Source organism: Bubalus bubalis, chromosome 7 (assembly GCF_019923935.1).
Source record: "Bubalus bubalis isolate 160015118507 breed Murrah chromosome 7, NDDB_SH_1, whole genome shotgun sequence".
Lineage (NCBI taxonomy): Eukaryota > Metazoa > Chordata > Mammalia > Artiodactyla > Bovidae > Bubalus > Bubalus bubalis.
In genome coordinates, this window is record NC_059163.1 from 76,122,235 (window position 1) to 76,144,620 (window position 22,386).

Consider the following 22,386-nt stretch of genomic DNA (forward strand, 5'->3'; position numbering starts at 1 on the left):
TAGAACTCTTTGATCATTACAATCCATAGATCATTTCTAGCGTTTGATTGTAGAGCTTAGCAGTGAAAGGGTTAAGGACATTTCTTTTGGATTTCTGAATTCCTTGCAAAATGTGAAAACAGCTGAAGAGTATAATGTCCATGAGAGCTTTGATATTTGTTTCATTGCAGTGGATTTTAATGTTTAACAACTTGCACGATTGAAATAGAAACTCTATTTAAATCTAAGTGTTGATAGAAAATATTTTTAAGATGTTCCAAAATTATTAGCCTAAACCGGCAGTTTTGCTGCCCATGAAATTCCTAGGCAATGCTGTCATTAAGATAGTGACAGGTGGGACCAAAGCTACTTTGGCTTTGATAATAGATATTTTTAATGGACCGTCAAACTTATGCGGAGCAAAGCTGGGTTGATATAATACCTCTCTTTGATTCTGGCCATGAAGAACTATTGTTAGCTTTATTTTTTCAACTTACATTTATCTTCTTAAATCTAAATCATGAGAAAGAAGAGTTAGTAAAAATGCCTATACACCATGGTGCAAGGTTGAGAGATGAACTTGAGCAACATTTTCTTTAGAAAGTACTCCTATGGTGAATAGCAGAACTGTATATATAATTATGTTGACAATCTGATCAGGAAAAATCAGTTTTAAGGGGATAACTGTGAAAATCAAATGATTTCTGAGAGCATTATTAAATGTTCATAAATATTTTTAACAGATTGTTATCAGATACTAATCTTTAAGCAGTGAAAACTGTGTTGGCTTTTGACAATTTTAAGAAATAGTCATTGAAAGTCTGTACCTGCCTTTGGTGAACCAGGAGCTCTGTTGTATTTTTTTACCCAGTTTTTACACTTCTATTCTTAGTTGCAATATGACTTTGCTGTATCATGTCTATTGTGATCAATGGTATCAATGTATTTGCTGTGAACATTCAGTTATGGATGGTGTGCCATTTATGATACCGTGTCTTATTGAAAATTGCTCAATAGGGGGTCTTTCATCTTGCTATAAAATTAGAGAAATATTTTATAAAAGAAAGCTTTCCATAGTATGTACTTTGATAAGGTAATTTTAAGGTTCTACCTGTTTCTTAATGGATTTGGGTGCAGTGCTCTGCCTTTTCTTGCTCAGTCTGAGTAGTTTTATGAAACTCTGATTTCAAAGAATTTTATGAAGATGGTAGATGGTTGTGGCATCTTAAACAGTAAGCATTGAATCCAAAATCTAATGGTTGGCTAATGACTGCGTGGTAATTTATAATATGAAGTTTATGGAAAGCTAGTATAGCAGAAATATTTTAAGCCTATTTAATGCATATTTAGAGATCAATATAGGTAGAATTTCTTCTTTCTGAACCACAGGAGAAAAGCATAAGAACTTTGAGAAATAGATTATTATAAAGTAGTTAGATTTATGACCTAGGAAATGGGATTACACCAACTTTTTTCTTGTAAAAATTCTTTTCAGCACAGTGTGTAATACTAAACATTGTAAAAATCTAGCTAGAATCTTTACAACTGCTCAAGATGCAACTTGGAAAAGCCAATTTATGCATTTACTAGATGCTGTGATAATATACACTGTTCATATTGGAGAATCTAATGTAAAATTCATTAGAGCACTTCCAAGTCCCTTAGCTAGTAATTAATGAAGAAGTAGGAAGCAGAGTTGAATTAGTTTAAAAATTTTGCTTTAAGGTTGGCTATGCAAGCAGTTGCTAACTGTATCCTGAACAATCAGCATATGTCTTTGTAGTTATCAAAAATTTAAAAAGATATGAATATGCCTTGGGTGCTTTTTCTTTTTTTTTTTTCATTTTACAACAAGGCCTTTATCTTCACTTCTTAAATTGAAGATGTGATCTAATAAAATAGTGATTTTGGTTTACATTTGGAAACAGGTTACTTCTATAACACATAACCTGTATTATTGGCAGTTGTCTTGCATTTGATATCAAAATGCCCATGCCTTTATACAAACAGAAAATTTGAAGAGCAAGGAAATTTTCATGGACACAAAATCTCCTTTGATGTGTCTTATTAGTGTTATCACAAGTTAGAGGAAAGCCATTTCCTTTCCTGGGAGGTTTTCATACAACTTTGGCAGTGTCTGGGATGACTTACAAATAAATAATTCAAAAGCAGTGAATCATTTTAAAAAATATTCTTTGTTAAAGAGTTCAATTCAATAATAAAGGTTTGTCCAGATAAAATAAGATGCTTTCACTTTACCAGAAACTTTTTACATATTTTTATTACAGCGAATCATTTGCCAAAGAGTGGATTTTATAAACACATGTATTGACCTTGTTTATAATGAAAAATATAAGAATTTTAAATGATTCTTTTGTATATAATAAATCTCAGAAATCCATATGAAAATATTAAAAGTTAGTGGCTACCATGTTCAGTGTAGTAAGGTATGATACAGGATCAATTATCCTAATTTGTTTTCAGTTTAAGACCTCCATCTTCTTGTATAGTATTATATTCTAATCTAGAAGAGTCTCACAATAAATTTGAAGAGCAATATGTTTCTGTGCATCTAAAGAAGTGGAGATGATTTATGAGGATTTTAGTCTATTAGTATGAGACTTAACTCTATTGATGGGCAATTTGTATACTATAGGAATCAAAAAAACACCCTGTCATATAAATGCTGAACCATTTAAAAGGGTAAATAATGTTACAGACACTGAATTTTAAATTGTTTCTTCTATATGTGTGAAATTTAATATTGGAATGTTTTATGGTTCTTTTGGGGAGGTTGTTTTTGGGCACATCAATTCTCTGCACGTAGTTTTCTTGAAAACTCAAGACCTGAACACATTTTTCTATTAGCAGGAATTCCCAAAACATACATGTGAGGTGGCTCTTGCCTGGAGTTCTGTTTCAGGCTTCAAGATGACAGGCTACAGGTGTGGTGGAACTTCAACTCTCCACCTGAGGGTAACAGAGGCAGTTCAAACCAAAACATTCTGTTAAACTTTGAATTGCTGTTTAAGTAGTGGGTTACAGTACTTCAGATGTAATAAAATTATATTACTAAAAGCATGACATAAGCATTCATCATTTCTTCAAGCAGAGGACTTTAAAGAGAGAGAGAAACAGTTTGTTTTATAAATATGCATTAAGTTGCTTCCAGTCTTATCATTGTTGAAGGGACTGTGGATCAAGCCATTCACAAGGCTAGTGATTTAAAGATTTAGATTTTTGCTTTTTTTATGTTACATTTTTAAAGTGTGAAGAGAAAATAAAGGGCAATATTTAGCCAAATAATACACTTAAGACAAACCTGTTTCCAGCTACTATACACACTTCCTTCTTTTCCCTCATGATTACAAATCACAGAATCATGTTTTCAGTCCCCTCTGACCTTTTTTTTTTAATCCCTGTTTTCATCTGATGCATATCATGTAAAGGATGCAGTCCTGAAAATATCACATAATTAAAAATTCATAAAACTCAAATTTCTTCCTGGCAAGGTGACAAGAGTTTTTATTTCACAGTTCACGTGGCCCTGACATGTGACAGTTGAATAAACAGTTCATATTCACTTGGCCTGCCTGCTTTGAAATTATGCTACTCTTGATTATGTTTGTATTTTTTAATTCATTCAAACTTTGCTGATAAAGGGAGATCATATTTTTTATAGCACTGTGTAAAATTTGCATTATTGAAATGTACATATAATGCTACCAATTTTTGTTCAATATTCTTGAACTTCTTTTATTGAAACCTATACTTAAGTGAGAAGAAAGCAAAAGATGATGTTTATCTTGACTGTCAAAGAATGTATGAATTGTCTTGCTTTTCTTAGTTAGGGTTTACATTTTAAACTTTTTATCAGAAGAAATATTTTGGCCTCTGATAATAAATTTGATTTTATGGGATATTTTGAAGCCTGCAGCTTATTGCCTAATCTCAAATTCTGCCGTTCCTGCCAGATCTGGTTAGAAGATCCCTATGTTCAATGGGTAAACAACCCATATATGCAGAATATTGGTTGCCCCTTTCATTTCTTAAGAAAATCTGCATATTAATGACAACTTTGTATTTTAGATTCTTTACCATTTAATCAGTGCGTTAGGTAAGACTTGTAGGGCTTGAAGACTTCCAAAAAAGAGATTGTTTTGATCATTGTGAGAACTTTAAAGTAGTCAGTGATCTGATTTTATAGTCATAGTCATGTTAAACTCTTAAAATGCATTTCTTGACTCATGGACAAAATTAATCATCTAGTCTCAAGGGAAGAGCTCACATTCATAGAAGGAGCTGTATTTGCCCCTATTGGTTAAGGTAATCAGAGATTTCTGAGCCACAGCTTTAAAAGTTACACATCAGTGCCTCATTTAAATATGCAAAGAAACATTGAAATTTCACACACAGGCTGTTGAGGATATTATACATTGATTATGATATGTATCAGTTATGTTCCTGGCAGGAAAGAGATCTCAAAAAATAATTTAATGAAGGGGCCATGTGTGTGGGCAGAGTAAGGAAATCAACAAGGGGAGATGGGGTACTGGAGAAACAGTGAGTGGCGGAAGTGCCAAGGGACGGAAAATGTTTCTCAAGATGGGAGAGCGAATCTGTGGGCAGAAGGCTTGACAGGAGATGTGGCCTTCAGTCCAGGGACACAGCCAATGCATGGTGACCTGACAGGAAGGGAACACAGGAAAAAAAAATTGCTGGTCTTTCTCCAATCTTCAGATTGTTGCTTGTGCTTCCACTGGCTGACCCCATCCTACAAGCCAGTGGGAAAACTATTCTAAGTAGGAGAAATAGCTCATGGCCATATTTATTATTTTATATTCACCAACACTGACAAGGCTTTCTTTGTTTAAAGTTACTAACACTGGTCATGTTGTTGCCCCACAAAAGATATTGAAAGAGGTGCAAGCAAGCTCATATGCTTGGGGTAACTCGTAAGATTCCTGTCAATCTAACACATCTTTCACTATAGTTATTTATTATTTACTTTGACCATATAGCTTCTGTCCAAAATTTCTCTGTCTCTTCAACTTTAGAAGTAATGTAAACCTACACCTTTAAACAAATGGACTATGTTTTTTGAGGAGATGTCGCCATGATCAGCCATGTTAAATGACACCTGAAGTCAATGTGATGTTTCTCTTAGAGGTAGATGGTATTACACCCCCAGGATGGTATGGTTATGGTTGGCGCTTGCTGCGCACAATAATGGATTTTCTTTCATAAAGTATATTTTCGTTCCAAGCTTCTTATTCCAGCATGGGGATACGTTGTGGGTTTGCAGGGAAGGGATTAAGCTATGAGGAACTGTCCTTTATTGTGTAAGAAGGCAAAGTCCAGCTGCCCATGATGGAAATCAACACTGATATATTTTTTTCAGTGTATGCCAGAAAATTTGACAAAGTAGTTTTGATCATTCTTTGCAAACAGTTGTTCTGTGCCTACTGTTCTCCATGTCTTCTGCCTGATAAAGATACTTTAATACCATAAAAATGTCTCAAGATGTTCTTTATGTGGGACCAGTGTTCACTTTACTTTTTTAAAGTAATTTTTACTGGAGTATAGTCGATGTACCATATTGTGTTGGCTTCAGATGTATAGGAAAGTGAATCAATTATACACATGTCCATTCTTCTTTAGTTTCTTTTTGCATATAGATTATTAGAGAATATTGATCAGAGTTCCCTGTATGGTAGGTTCTTATTAGTTATTTATTTTAGATATATTAGTGTATATATGTTTAAAAAGTGAATTCATAGGACTCTGCAGCAGATCAACATATATTAATAGGTGAGGGGGGCTGAGCGTGAGTCAAGAGAACTGAATGAGGGGCCAAGGTAGGAGGAGAAGAACTATGCCAAGTTTTGCTTAGAAGCGTTGACTCGTGGAAGGCATTCCACCATTTGACATCCTTCTTCATGTATCTTATGTCTGGCTCACTCTCTGGCTCTGTTTTACTTCCTCTAATGTTTCATCATAGTCTTAATGACTATATTACATTAAAACAAAAAATAATAATTCTTAGAATGTGTTTCCAGGAGAGCTGTTGTCTGGTCAACCTCCAGCTGTGCTTCTGGAGAGCAGCGGCATGCCTAGGGGAAGAATTAGGAGCCTTGTGTTGGACTTGCAGCTCTCTCCTTTTTGCTACAATTGTGAAGGTCACCCAGCTGCTCTGAGCAGGGTCAACTCCCTGTAAATGGAGATATTCCTACATATATTTCTCTTGCTGGCAAACATTCAATAAATGAGTAACTTTTCTCATTATCACTGGTCTGATATCCATAGGATGTTCTGTTTTCAAAATAAATTTTCCCTAAAGGTAATTGGATGCCTAATCATTATTATGCTGCCTGGTAATTAGGAATAAATATAAGATAACCAATAAAATGACTGCATTTTAAAATATTGCCTTTTATTATGTTAGTTTTCAGTAACTATATTTGCCATTTACTGATTCAACTAAAATGCATTAATGGTGGTTAGGAGCTTGTGTTTTTGTAAGCTGTTTCTTTGTGATTCTTGCCTGCCCTGCATTACTCTGCTAGTGCAGCAAATAAATGCAGGAGAGATAACTCCACAAACCCCCATGTGCTAAAATTTCCAAAAGAAGAGAGCAGCTTCTTGTCTCCTGATGTTTTAGCCAAGGAGAGGTGAGGACAATGAGCAACCTAGATGAGGCATTAAGCCTATAAAATATGTTCTGCTGAAAAAATTAGACAGAGAGAAGCCAATGAGAGGAGAACCAAACAAGGAAGGTGAGAAAGCATCTGGGAAGGAGAAAAACTGGGGGATTATTTTCAGAAGGAAGTTTTGCTGAAAAGCTAAATTGCCCACAGTCCCAGATTGCTGCAAAAACTACCACCAAACCCGTCAGAAGGTTCTGTTCCTTGTCCAGGCAAGTGGTTCTGTGGCTTACTGAGCAATTAGGTAGTGAATCAGTTAAGCACCTGTTCACATCCTGTTTCTCCTCCACTCTCTTAGATCTGTCTTCACTCTCTGATATGCACTGATTTCATTCCCCTTTGAGCTCTCATTGTACAAGTTATTGGAGAAGGAATTGGCAACCCACTCCAGTACTCTTGCCTGGAAAATCCCATGGACAGAGGAGCCTGGTGGGCTGCAGTCCATGGGGTCACTAAGAGTCAGACATGACTGAGTGACTTCACTTTCACTTTCACGCATTGGAGAAGGAAATGGCAACCCACTCCAGTGTTCTTGCCTGGAGAATCCCAGGGACGGGGGAGCCTGGTGGGCTGCCGTCTATGGGGTCGCACAGAGTCGGACACAACTGAAGTGACTTAGCAGCAGCAGCAGTACAAGTTTGTCTATCCTCCATTGTTCGTCATTTAACTATTCATCAACCTTGTATTATTTTATAGATTCCGGTGTTGGAGTTGTATTTCAAGTAGACCCAAGTCTTCTAAGTGACATAAAGATATTTAATTATCTAGCATTTACCCTTACACAGTGTTTATTGCATATCTGTTCAAAAATATAGATTTGTGGCAGGATATTATAAATAAGTATCAGTTTCTTTCCCCATATAATTTAATGTGTTCCTTTCTGACTCACATTATTGGACTTAAATGATACCACTTGAGCATCCCATGGGAAACCTAGCCAAATCCAGGATGTGGTGGGACTAAGATAGAAAACTAGATTTGGAAGAATCCAAACTGCACCTCTCTTTCACTATACAGTTCTCTCTCCTCAAGCTCAGACACATTCTGAAGACCTGTGTGATGACTTTCTCAGCTCAAACATTATCTTCTTAAATCATTTCCTGATCATCCAATCCAAAATAACCCCTCCTATAATGACTTTCTTTTATATTGCCTTTTTGAAATTTCTTTTACAGACAAGATGACCAAAACAGGGGCACTTTGGAGGGTAAAAGGAGGCAACCTTAATAATCCACAGCAGGAATATGGGCACAAACCAAGGCGGTTCCCGACAAACCGAATATATGGTCTTCATCTCCACAGAAATGACCATGATTTTATTATTTATAATTGTCTAAAAATATGGGATATGAACTTCTTTTAAAGGATCCTGTTCATTTTGTTCTTTGTTGAAATCTAGTGTGTAGATCATACCTGGCACATACTAAATGTTTAATCAGTAGTCATTGGGTGTTTGACTAAATCTCATACCAGTACTTTTTAGGGAACAAAGCTACAACATCTTAGACCTCTGTTTCACTACTTGATTTCTGCAAAGTTGGTAGGCTTGTAGTTGTTTGCCTGTATCGTCTGACCTCAGCCATGTCAGCTGCTCATTCTATTCTCTGCTGTAGTTCTTCTGCTTTCTTATCTCTGCCCTGTACTTCTTCCCATTGTAGAAACTGCTGTAGATAATCCAGAGCCCTGCAAGTCTGAATTCTCTCTAATTGTACACAAAGGAGGTAGAATTACACATTTTAAGATAGGGGTAGGTAATGTATAGTTCCCCATTTGTTTGAAAATCATATATCTTATGAGTGATTTATGTATGAAGTTCTGTGTATTTGTATTTTCTGTGTACAATGAACATAGTATATATGTAAGGATTGTACTTTAATGTTTTAAAAATAATAATATAGACGTTTCTAGATTCTTTCAATCTGAAACTATGATAAACCTCCTAGAACAAAAAAAGATACCACCTTGAATGTACTGTAACTAGATAGATAGATATAGATATAAAATCAGGACTTCAGTCGATCTGTTTAGTATCTACAGTTTTCTTCTCCAGTTTGCATATATGTTTGAAAAAGTTTTAAGTTCTCCTAGCTTAGTATTGCTAGGCTTCCCTGGTGGCTCAGCAGTAAAGAATCCGCCTGCAATCTGCAATGCAAGAGATGTTAGTTTGATCCCTGGGTCAGAAAGATCTCCTGGAGAAGGAAATGGCAACCCACTCTAGTATTCTTACCTGGGAAATCCCATGAACAGAGGAGCCTGGTAGGCTATAGTCCAAGAGGTTGCAAGAGTTGGACACAACTTTGTGACTAAACAACCACCACCAGCTCCATATTGCCACCTCTACAACAGAAAGATTTCCATTTTGCACAGTTACCAGGTAAGGATAAGAGATTTAAAACATACCACATCAGTTGTGCTTCTATTCTGTAATACGTCCTTGCAATACATAGAGCCTATTTTATTTCAAGGTACGCATAGAAGAGTTTCCTCACCATTTTATAATTCTCCGAGCTAAACAAAAGTCAAAAGCCTTCAAATAGCTATAAAGCCAGTTCTATAAAGGGCTTTAAAGATCAGTTTTATGCTTAAGATTATCCCTTAAGATTCCTTAAGGGAAACTATATAGCCAGATGCTGCTGCTGCTGCTAAGTCACTTCAGTTGCGTCCGACTCTGTGCGACCCCATAGACGGCAGTCCACCAGACTTCCTTGCCCCTGGGATTCTCCAGGCAAGAACACTGGAGTGGGTTGCCATTTCCTTCTCCAATGCATGAAAGTGAAAAGTGAAAGTGAAGTCGTTCAGCCGTGCCCGACTCTTAGCAACCCCATGGACTGCAGCCTACCAGGCTGGGCAAATACCCAAATACATGCAAATGTGTCATCCATTGATGCCCTCCTAGCCCATCTCCAAGTAAAGCCTTAGTCTGTGATCCTGAATGGTTAAGGAGCTTGTTTCAATACAGTGAAAAGTGTACAACACAATGACAGTAATAGAAACACTATGTAGATTATGCTACTTATGTAAATAGTTGTGTTGAAATATGCTCTTGGATCATCGATGTGTAAAATCTCAGTGGATCATCAGAATCTTTAGGTCTGACTTCTTTATTTTCAGAAGAGAATGTAAGGTCACAGTTACTCGAGTGATTTTTATCAAGATTGTGGGAGCTGGTTAGTCCTGTTACTGGTCCATTTACTATTCCAGAAGACATTGTTCTTTTAGCCTTACATTGTGATAAGTGCCTATGGTGATGTCTTGCTCTGATAGAAATACTTGGTCTTGGCAGCCAAAAAGACCTGAACTTAGATCTTAGCACCATGTTATTTAAGTAGGTGACCTTGAGCAAGTTTGCATTCTTCCCATGACACTTTCTTCCTCATCAGAAGAATTGGGTGATCCCAATTCAGGCTGCTAACAGGTACTTTTTAAAGACAGCATTTTCTAGGACAGTAGTTGGGATCAGTACTCAGTCAAGTTGTCTTAAACCCTGTTTTGGATACTAATGTGTGTGTGCTACGTCACTTCAGTCATGTCTGACTTTTGAGACCCTATGAACTGCAGCCAGCCAAGCTCCTCTGCCCACGGAATTATCCAGTCAAGAATACTAGAGTCGGTTGCCATATCCTCCTCCAGGGGATCTTCCCAACCCAAGGATCAAACCCACGTCTCTTATGTCTCCTGCATTGGCAGGGAGATTCTTTACCGCTAGCACCACCTGGGAAACCCTTTTGTTGTTCAGTTACTCAGTCACATCCAACTCTTTGTGACCCCATGGACTGTAGCATACTAGGCTTCCCTGTCCTTCACTATCTCCCAGAGTTTGCTCAGACTTATGTCCATTGAATCAATGATGCCATCCAACTATCTCATCCTCTTTTGCCCCCTTCTCCTCCTGTCCTCAATCTTTCCCAGCATCAGGATCTTTTCCAGTGAGTTGATTCTTTGCATCAGGTAGCCAGAGTATTGGAGCTTCAGCTTCACCATCAATCCCACCCCTGTGAATACTAATATATCAGAGCAAAGCATAGCAACTAACATCATTCGGTTGTATTCAATTCCTCAGAAAAAGTCAAAGTGTATTCCATTTATATCAATTTAAGTTTTTTGAAAAGCAAATAAAATATGTAACTCAAAGACATTCTTCAAAAATAATAAAATGTAAGAGCTCTATACTTGCTTAATTATGCTGTAGTGTTCTTTTATAAAAAATCCTCTTCTGTCTAAAAAGAGGCCACAGCATTGTGTATTGCTTTAGTATGTGTAATAGAGATATTTTTGCTGAAAATTCTTGAGTCTAAATCCTTAAATTTTTAAAAATTAGTAAGTAAAGCCTTTTTTTTCTAACCAAAATTAATAATTGTGTATATCCATCTTGCCTATTTCCTGGATATAAAGTATAATAGAGTTTAAAAACAACAATGAAAAGTAGGACTTGTCTACTTCGGAAGTCAGTATTAAGAACTTGCTGATTTTTAAAATTCTTAATGAAATGTTATAAGGTGATGGGAGGTATGTGTAGGTATGAAAATTCTATCTTTAAGAGAGTCATATATATTTCATATAACCCATTCATTTATGTTTTAAGACTTCAGTCATTACAAAGAAAATAAGATTCATCTGAAGAGGTATGCTATTATGAATTTGAATTTTTAAAATTTGAGTCATTATATAAACTTCAGAAGTGTACAGCCACTACTTGTTTAGAATTCAGAAGAAGAAAAGTAGTCATTGGAAATGTGAAGTCAGTTCATTCAAGCCTCTAAGAATTTAGGTAATGATATGCCTTCCTTTGCCTTCATTTCATTTAACATGATACTGAAATTTTTATTTCAAAGGAAACATTTTATTTTCCTTTTTTGCTTGTGAATCTGTATATTTCCGATCTTGACCTTAATAGACTATATACCTGTGTTTAAAATCTGGCTTCACCACTCATTAGCAGGGTGACCTTGGGCAAATTACTTCACCTCTCTTAGGCTCAGCAACATCATCTATAAAAGGGGATGACAATGCCACCTTCATACAGGTTTGCTAATTTTGCAAATAACTTGAAGACAAGATAGAGCCTGGCACAGTGTTATTGTTCGGTAGCAGATGTTTTTGTAATAATGATGCATGCAGTAAATTCACTGAACATTTATTATGCTTCAACTTCATGTGCACACTCAGTGGGTATGGTGAGGAATTTGAAGATGCGTGAGATACCAGCTCGCACCAGAAAGAAGCTTGTAGAGAAGTTAAAACATATATAACAATCTTAGTACAGACTTGAATTGTGAAGTAGCAGGAGAGAGGTATAGATTGTGTATTAGAATTCAAAGAGGGAGTCCATTTTTTTGCTGATGTCTAGAGAGACACTCTTAGCAGTAGTGGCTTTTGAACTGGGTTTTAGTAGCTATACATTTGGAGATGCTGAATTGGCAATTTGGCCTTTCCAAGAAGACAGAAACAGAGGAAGGAGATGTATCAAGATAATGTGTTGTTAGATATCATATATCCAGCAGATATTTGTGAATTGTTTACCTTTTTGGTAGGCACTATTCTGGGAATTTGGAATACATCAGTAAATGAAAGATCATTTCCCTCATGTAAAAGGGAGATGGTATTATGCTAAGTTGTTTAATTAAATCGTATGTTAGTGAGAGATAAGTGTTCTGGGTAAAAACAGAACAAGGTGAGGTAGGTTTGGGAGGGCTGTGGAAGTTATGGTGTGTGTTAGTTTGCTACACCTTCCATAACAAAATATCATAGATTTGGTGGCTTAAACAAGAGAAATATATTTTCTCACATGTGTGGAGCCTGGGGTCTGAGATCAAGGTTTTTGCAGGTTTGGTTTCTTTCGGAGACTCTCTCCAGGGCTTTGCAGATGGCCACTTTCTCACTGTGTCCTCACATGGCCTTTGTCCTCTGAGGATAAGCCTCTGATATCTTCCTATGTGTCCAGATTTCGTCTCCTAAAGATACTAATCAAATTGGATTAGGTTTCACTCGAATGGCCTCATTTAACTGAATCACCTCTCTAAAGGCATTATCTACAAATACAGCCACATTCTGAAGTACTGGGCATTAGAGCTTCAGTATATCAATTTTAGGAGCACACAGTCAATGCACAATAGGTGGTTAAAATTTAAACTGAGTGATCGGGATAGACTCTTGGAGAGAATGATGTTAGATCAAAATCTTAAAGCATACAAGAGCTCCACGGAAACATATGAGGAAAAACAGATACTAGGCAGAGAGACCAGCCAGTGCAAAGACCCTGGGGCAGGCTTGTGTTGTGTGTGTTCAAGAATGCAAAGCAGGGTAGTTAACTGGAGCAGAGCAAAACCAGAGGGTAGCTAGAGTAATTGGAGATAAAGGCAGAGAAGGAAGATCAGAATTTAAAGGTTTTATATAGGCCGTTGTGAAGACCTGGACCTTTGCTCTGAGTAGAACTGGGAGCCATGGCAGAATTGAGTGGAAGTTAAATTTAATCATGCTAACAACTGGTTGCTTTTTTGAGATATATAATAGAATAGGAGTTGGTAAACTAGAGTCCGTAGACCAATCTAGCCCATTGCCTGTTTTTGTATGGTCCATTAACTAAGAAGTGTTTCTGCATTAAGTCATTGAAAAGAAAACATCACAAGAATAGTATTTCATGACTCAGGAAAACTATGTGAAATTCAAATTTAGTATCCAAAAATAAAGATTTAGTGGAATTTTGCTCATTCATTAAACACCGCCTATGGCTGTTGTTTCCATTATAATGGTAGAGTTGAGTGGTTGTAAGGGAAACTGCTAGGGCTTCCCAGGTGGCTCAGTGGTAAGGAATCCACCTGCCAATGCAGAAGATGTGATTCAAACCCTGGGTCAGAAAGATCTCCTGTAGAAGGAAATGGCAACCTACTCCAGTATTCTTGCCTGGAGAATCCCATGGAGAGAGGAGTCTGGTGCACTATAGTCCATGGAGTTGCAAAGAGTGGGACAGGATTGAGTGGCTGAGCACACACACACACACACACACACACACACACAAGGGAAAGTGCTAGGCCTGCAAAGCCTCCAGTATTTACTCTCTGACCCATCCAGAGTAGTCTGTGCCCCCTGCTAGGGAGAGTCGAGAACAGAAATAGGTGGAATGTGGTCACAGATATAAACAGAGTGATTGCTCCAATCAGGATTAAAGCAGTGGAAGCCAAAGTGGGAGTTGGACAGCGTTGTTAGTGAAGCAAAGTGTTGGGGAGAAATTATTGGATATGCACTGGGGAGAAGTTGTAAGGTTTGAACATATTACAGTGAAACAGGGTATCCTGCAGGCCCTTGAATAGAGATGTACCATCACGTAGCAGTGTTTTTAGAAGGCTACTTGGCAGCAGATGGCTACACATGACTGTGATGGTATAGTCAAGAGACCCTGATGGCCTGGAAGTGGAGAGAAAAGGGCAATCAAAAGGTAGATTCAAGAGCATGAACACATTGAGCAGCTTTTCCATTTTCTGTGCCAGAAAGGAACCTTCTGTGATAATATAGTAGTTTTCAAACAGCTTTAAAAATATATTGAAGTGCTGGAATACTAGTATTCTAATTATATATTCTTTGAGTTAAAATAGAGTTCTTCAAGTGAGTCAGGCCGGATGCCTTTTACAATTTAAGCCTTTGGATGAATGATGTTGAAAATATGGATTCGAAAGAGAAAATGATTAATCGGTAATCTGTTAGTGGCCTGAGAAACTCCCAATCTGCATTTCCAACTTATTTGATTATTTATTGGTTTAAAGAAAAATCTTTGTCTTTACTTTTCTGTTTTGTTCTATGAGTTACTTTTATAATCTAATTCTCAACTGTATTTTTAAAGTACTTTTATAGATATCCATTATCTTTGCTAAGCCTATTTGAGTCATTTTCCCCCCAATATGTATTTTCGAAGATTGATGGGTAAAAAGACATTTAACTCAATCTTATGTGTCCCTTGAATCATCTCAATCATATATATGCACAGAGAAATTTGCTTCTTCCTTAAAAATAATCCTTTATTGTTATAAAGTATGATTGCAATGTTAATTATATAATCCCAGCTGGAATATTTAAAGAAATGCTAGTATTTCATGCACTATGTCCAAAGATGTACAAGTTTGCTTTCTAACATATATATTCCAAGTTTATTGAGCCCCATCTTCCCAAATGCAAGTGATGATAAGTAATGCCAAATCTGAAACACTCAAATAGAATAGAGTGCGATAATACCTTATAAATCTTCTTTAAGAAATAAAAAGTTACAAAGCATAAAATAGATCTCAGACTCAGAGATGATTTATTTATAAGTGAAGGAGTATAGCATTCCTTGAATGAATATATTTCTGTTGACAGAGTTTCTTACACATAGCTATATTCTGAATTTGGACTAGTTGAAAGAAGCATGAAGTATCTCCTCAGCAATGAGGAAAGGATAGGAGGATCTCCTGTTCATCTAAAATAATCATTGTTTACAAAAAACCCAGAGGTACTTAAGGGTCCTTACTAGGATTTCCAAGAGAAGAGTCATTTTCCAGACAAGAATTGAGGATGACTTCTCCAGGTTATGATGTGACTTTGAAAATGCCACTCTTAAGCTTATAGGCAGATGATTGAATTAGGAAGATGATAGAATTCATTTCACATGCCCTGGTTTATCTTTGTGAAAAGAGGGATTCTTATGTATTAGAAGTTCCCAAACTCTGGGAACTAATAGACAGAAGTGTCACAAATGTTGATAATGAAATGAAACAGTGAAGACAATGAGTTCCAGAGTCCAAAAATGAGGGGCGGTAACTTTCCAATCCACTCCCTTCATTTGACGGAGGAACCTGAGGTCCCAGGAGGCCAACTTCATTGAGTGCCTTGATTCTTGGCATAGTTGTCTCAGTATATCTTTGTTGTTGGACCAAATTTATGTAACATTTTAGTGTTCATACTCAGGACAAAATTCCATTCTCAGGCTAGGAACCCCTTTCTCAATCTTTAGAGTCTAATTTACATGTCCTCCAAGTGTGTTTTACTTACATTAGTAGATGTAAGCTGACTTTACATGACTCTCAAACTTGGCATTAAAATGCAGTTGGAACACATCATAAGGTATCTGACCTTTTTTGTTTTATATTTCAGTCTTTTTGTATCATCAGTGGACAGCTTTGAGTTAACTGCAAATATGTCTTCATTACCATGCCAAAACTTGTTATTCTGTAATTTTAACAAGAGAACAAGACAATAAGGTAAATCTAAATTTTGAGAATATACTCTCATTTTGTTTAGAAGATATTTTATGGATTTCTTCCATTATGACAAAATAATAATTTTATGAAAATTAAATTTGTATTTTATATTATGTAACTAAAAATGATTTATCTTTAAAACATCAATCCAGAGGCTACACAGATACAGTAAAACTCATGAAGGAGGTAGTAGGTAGAATACACATGCTATACAACTCTGAATGGGGTCCACAGATAACCAAGCATTAGAGACATTTTTCCAGACATGACCAAGGCTGTCATATCTAGAGATGCAGGTAGTATAGGATAGGGTGAAAACCTCTGGGAAAAGAGCAAGAAAACATGTTCCAGTTCTTGATTTATTAGTTAAGGATGCACAATCCAAGCTTCATTTCTCAGAGGTACAATAAAGGAGATTATGGTTGGGAAGAGCTAAGTATACTGCTGTTCTGCATTCTAAAATAATTTGCAAAAGTGATAACACCACTTTTTTTTCAAGATGTAATATTCAAAATAATTAGGGAACATTAATCACTCATCATAACCATTAGGGACTAAATTGCCCCAATAATCACAATACACTATTACTGCTTCAAAGTTACTTTTACTCAGAAGTATACAGATCAATTTAACCCTCCAGAAAGCTTATATGAATTACATGTAGAAAAAACCAGCATCCATGATCCTCTAGGGGATTCCCTCATATTTCAGTTGGTAAAGAATCTGCCTACAATTCCTGGGTCAGGAAGAGCCTCTGGAGAAGGAAATGATAACCCATTCCAGTATTCTCACCTGGAGAATACCATGGACAGAGGAGCTTGGCAGGCTACAGTACATGGGATCGCGAAAGTCGGACTCGACTTAGTGACTAAACCACAACCACCCATATCATCCTCTAGAAAAGGTAGAAAGGTACACATGTGTGCATACACAGACACACAGACATGCACACACACACACACACTGAATCTTGCTTGGTCTGTGAACTTCCATGTCTGCCAGGGCCAAATTTCTGGTTACTACTCTGAGAAAAGATTTAGATGTGGATTTAACTCAATGAGTATAACAAAAAGCTGTATTACTTGACCTCTGCTGACAAATCATTAATATTCTTCATTCTAAATCTTATTTGTTGGTAGAATTTTCATGCTAAAGTGTTTAAAAGATTTAGTCTATTTTGATAGGACACAAAGAGTCGGACACGACTTAGCAACTGAAGTTTTATCTTCATTTCTGTCTATGTTTTCGAATACTTCCTGCAAGGCATAGAATAGATGCTAGTGCCTCTCAATCTGAAAATGAGCTGAGATTTTTAAAACTATAAAAGCATGTGTACAGTAACTTGTCGGTTAACTTTCATGAAAACTAAATTCTTCTGTGACATTGACTACAACTCAGTCAAGTGGAAATGATGGACTACCTAATCAAGTAATAATTAGATACTGCTTAAAACTAAAATCAGCGGTTTAAAAAAACTGTTTAAAGTTGGCTATTTCCTTGGAATATAATGTAAGGGGATAGTTTATTTTCATTAGCTAGTTCAATGGCAACCCACTCCAGTACTCTTGCCTGGAAAATCCCATGGGAGGAGCCTGGTAGGCTACAGTCCATGGGGTCGCTTAGAGTCAGACACGACTGAGCAGCTTCACTTTCACTTTTCACTTTCATGCATTGGAGAAGGAAATGGCAATCCACTCCAGTGTTCTTGACTGGAGAATCCCAGGGACGGGGGAGCCTCGTGGGCTGCCATCTATGGGGTCGCACAGAGTCGGACACAACTGAAGTGACTTAGCAGCAGCAGCAGTTCAGTATATACAGTATTTTAGTACTATACTAATTGCTGACTCAAGATTAGAATAATAGTTTTAAAGAGAGTGCACTTCTCAAATATAAAATTGTTTCAATATGTTTAAAAAATTTTGCCAGAGGTGTAAGTTAAATTTTTAGAATGTAGGATTTGGAATAAAGTCCAATACACTTGTTATATTAAAGAAAGAATTAACTTTTTTTTTCTCTTTAAAATCTTTCATTAAAAAAAAAAAACAGCATTCTTACCGTTAAACTCTAATTTAATTAACTTACATTGTTTTTATTTCAAAAGTCACCTGCCCCTCCCTCTTACCCTTGTAAGAAACCTTACTGTATCTGAACTAGACAGAAATAAATTAGAAAGGCTTCCCTGGTGGCTCAGAGGGTAAAGAATCTGCCTGCAATGTGGGAGATCCAGGTTTGATTCCTGGGTTGGGAAGATCTCCTAGAGAAGGGAATGGCAACCCACTCCAGTACTCTTGCCTGGAGAATCCCACGGACAGAGGAGCCTGGAGGTCACAAAGCACTGGACATGACTGAGAAAACAGTTATCCCTACCCACAGATATATGCAAGGCTGATTAAAAACAAAACATGTATTTAATATATAGTGACCTTTTTTTTTCCTCTCCAAGTGATAAATTGTGATCAGAAGGTTATTACCTCAGTTAAAGTCCCCAAGCATTCTAGGAATAGATTTTTTTTTTTTTTTAAGAAGAACAAACAAGAACAGAAAGAGACATTTATTTAGTCACTCAGGTAGGTATTTTCCCATGACATTGTTCATCCCAGTCACTACATGAGAATAAATGTTTTTTTTTGTTTTTGTTTGTTTTTTTTTTTATCCCCCTTCTCAAAAGAGGAAGCCACAACTGGCAGAGGTTAAGGAATGATCACAGGGCAGAGTTGGTCTACATTCAGTGTCCTAAATCACCTCTCTCTCCTATGGCTACTTTGTATATTAAGTAAGCATCAGTCAGGCTCTAAGAGGTCAGCTAAGTACACAGCTTTACTGCAGGGTTCTTAGTACATCCAAAAGAATTTGTTTTATTTACTTCAAGCTTCAGAACTCAGCCCCAAGGGAATGTGTTTGCTTGAAGTCTGGACTTTGAGTAAGAGGGGCATTACTGGGGTATCACTCAATTTTGTAAGTATCTAACTTTCTTTCTGGAAATCATTAGACTTTTAAAATGAATGCTTACTTTTGCAGGCTATCTGGGTTTTTTCCCTGTCCGTCCTCCCTGACTTGTGCATTACAGTGTTAAGTATCAGGCTTAGTACTCTGGTGTAGAGCTCAAAGTACTGCAACACACCTGCTGAGTAATGTTAACAGAAGGGGAACCATAAATCATATAGATCCATTAATAGCAATGGAAAATGATGAAGTATAGCCAACTGAACAAGTAGATTCTGCTGACAGTTGAGATGTGATGAAGATTCTGTGACAGACGTAATATAGGAAGAACATCCATGTAAAAAATAACTCAAAATGGGCCAGTGGTGGGAATTTTCCACACAGTTACTTGATCTCCATTATAATTCTAAAGTAGATCCCAATCACTGTGATGGGAATTATATCAGGCACCCATGCAGAAAGAAAAGTCTTACAAAAACATGTTATTGCCTTCTGAAAAATTGGCATGGTATCAATTAAGGAAGTTCAGAATCTTCTTGATCCCTGTAAGAGTTTCTTAAATGTGGCTGGCTATAGCTGAAGAGTATTTGTTTGCTTTAATAGCCAACCATTCTTGTTAGATTTGGGAAATTCAGTAAGCTCTGACTATTCATAATTCAAAATCTTAGTGACACATTTTTAGGTTTCTAAATTAGTTTTATGAGGCATGTGATAAAAAAAAAATCAGTCAGTTGAACATTTATGGTGCTCAGTCAACTTTGAATATGACCTGTAAGAAACAGTAGAAACAAAATGACATCGAGTAACCCATTTTTATTTCATTTTTATTAAAAGAAAAAGAATGATTAAACCAGTGGGAACCATAACAAGCCACTAAAATTTTTAAAGAACTTTTTATTCATAAAGTTCTGTCTACTTATTTTATCAGATGTGATTGAGGTGCAAAATTTAGATTAAATAGAATTGATTTTCTTTTAGCATTAAGAAATATATTTAATATGTTACAGTCTGCTTTCAGATGTGTGCCTTGTTTGTCCTGATAGCACATCCTGAGTGAAGATTATTTTATGACCAATGGGGGGAAAAATGGAATCTTATCAGTTATGCCTAATCATTATAGAAAACTAACAAATATTTTAGCATAGACAAATTCTGTCATGGAATATCATAACTCTCACTTACTGAACATAATACATATTTCCCCTTGCATCCATGCCTTCATACAGCAGTTGTTAAAAGTCCATCCACATCATGCATTTAGGGTGAAGTTCATTTTTTAGATACAGAATGTAACTCTAATATCCACAGCATCTTTTTAAAGATATATTTATTTTTAATTATGGATGTGCTGGGTCTTCATTGCTGCATTTAAGCTTTCTCTAGTTGCAGAGAACAAGAGCTAGTCTCTAGTTGTGCATGGGTTTCTCATTGTGGTGGCTTCGCTTGTTTCAGAGCATGGGCTCTCGGGCATGTGGGCTTCTATAGTTGTGGCTCACAGGTTCTTGAGTGCAGATTCAGTAGCTGTGGGACCTGGACCTGATTGTGCTGAGGAATGTGGGATCTTCCTGCAGCAAGGATAGAACTGGTGTCCCTTACACTGGCAGGTGGATTCTTAACCTCTGGACCACCAGGGAAACCCTATTCATCAGTTTCAGTTTGGTTGCTCAGTTGTGTCTGATTCTTTAAGATCCCATGCACTGCAGCACGCCAGGCTTCCCTGTCCATCACCAACTCCCGGAGTTTACTCAAACTCATGTCCATTGAGTTGGTGATGCCATCCAACCATTTCATCCTCTGTTGTCCCCTTCTCCTGCCTTCAATCTTTCCCAACATCAGGGTCTTTTCAAATGAGTCAGTTCTTCACATCAGGTGACCAAAATATTGGAGCTTCAGCTTCAGCATCAGTCCTTCCAATGCATATTCAGGACTGATTTCCTTTAGGATGGACTGGTTGGATCTCCTTGCAGTCCAACAGACTCTCAAGAGTCTTTCTTCTCCAATACCACAGTTTGAAAGCATCAATTCTTCAGTGCTCAGTTTTCTTTATAGTCTAACTCTCACATCCATACAAGACTTGATAATTTCACATTATTAGGCATTCAGGCCTGATCTGAATAAATCATTCATTTTCCTTGCCATCTAACTGAAAGCAATATCTTGCCAGGTAGCAGAAGACTAACCTTGGCCATGTTCTTGTTCTGCATGTGCAGAAATAGTATTGTTTGTAATCCAAGCTTCTATCTTCAGATAATTTATTTCTCTCTGTCTCTTTTGTGAGTGTGAATTGGAATGTAATGGCATCGAATAGTGTGATATGTAAACCTTGCCTAACCAGGCACACGCAGACTAGCAGACTTTGCAGCATGAGGGTGTCTCAGGCACAGCCTGTGCCACTGTAGAATTTTCTCTCCTATCAGGTACTTCTGTGCTTTACTGACATACAGTCAGTATGCCCACAAAGGGTTAATGCAATTTCATTCTCTTAAAAAAATAATTTTCATAATGTTATTTAATAATATTTTCTTCCTACACCCATTCTGGAGACAACCAAATTATGGAATAAAGAAGCAACTAATTGTCATCTCATCTTTTGGCAGAATAAGATTTAGTTGTGTTGGGCACATAGGCAATCATCATGGATTTGAAAACTTAATACAAAAACATTAAATCATGTCTGGGCACATGGTTACTGAGTGGAATAGCACAGCACCCTGTGAAGACACTTATCATAGTGCTGCCTTTTTTTCTTTTTATCCCTGGCTGTTTTTCCAGCATCTTCCCTCATGAAACCCAACCCCAGGATCCAGAATCCAGTAAGGGTAGTGATTCCATTATTTATATACTGTGTCTCTAGTTCTAGCAGAGCATATCATAGATTTTCAGATTATTTTTTAATTACTAAACATGTGCAATCAAGAATAGACGTACTTGGGACTCCAGAGGAATGTGTACCTTCCCTCTGGACAAGGGTGAAGAGGAGAATTGGAAAGCTCACGTGAGATGAACAGGAATTATATGAAAGTCTCACTGAGGTCTGAATGTTAGTGGCCCTGCCAAATATGTGTTGACATTTTAGTGCCTAATGTGATGGTATTAAGAGGCAGGCCTTTGGAGGAAGTTTATATCTTGAGGATCGAGTGGGATTAATATTCTTATAAAAGAGACCTCAGAAAGCTCCCTAGCCCTTTCCATGTGACGCAACAACTATGAACCAGGAGGTAAGCCCTTGCCAGCTGCCACAGCCAATCTGCCGGTGCCATCATTTTAAGACTTCCCAGCTTCTAGAATCTGAGAAATAAATATATATTGTTTATAAGCGACCCTGTTTGTGGTATTTTGTTACAGCAGCTCAAATTGACTAAGACAGGCCTATGAAATCATGGAAGCTTTCTGCAGCTTTTCCCTTTCATGTCTTAGCACCTCTTTATTCTATGAAAGACCTGAAGGAATGTCGAAAGGAGTTTCCATTATGGTTTTTTATCTAAAAGACAGCTTTGGCATTTTCACTTAATGTCTATAAAACTGCTCTGGAG

At 37.0% G+C, this 22,386-nt stretch overlaps 1 protein-coding gene across 3 annotated transcripts in view; it reads left to right on the forward strand.

Moving 5' to 3' along the window:
- KCNIP4 (potassium voltage-gated channel interacting protein 4) overlaps positions 1–22,386 on the forward strand; it is a 1,300,658-nt gene that overhangs the window by 292,422 nt on the left and 985,850 nt on the right. The gene's annotated exons all lie outside the window — the stretch shown is intronic.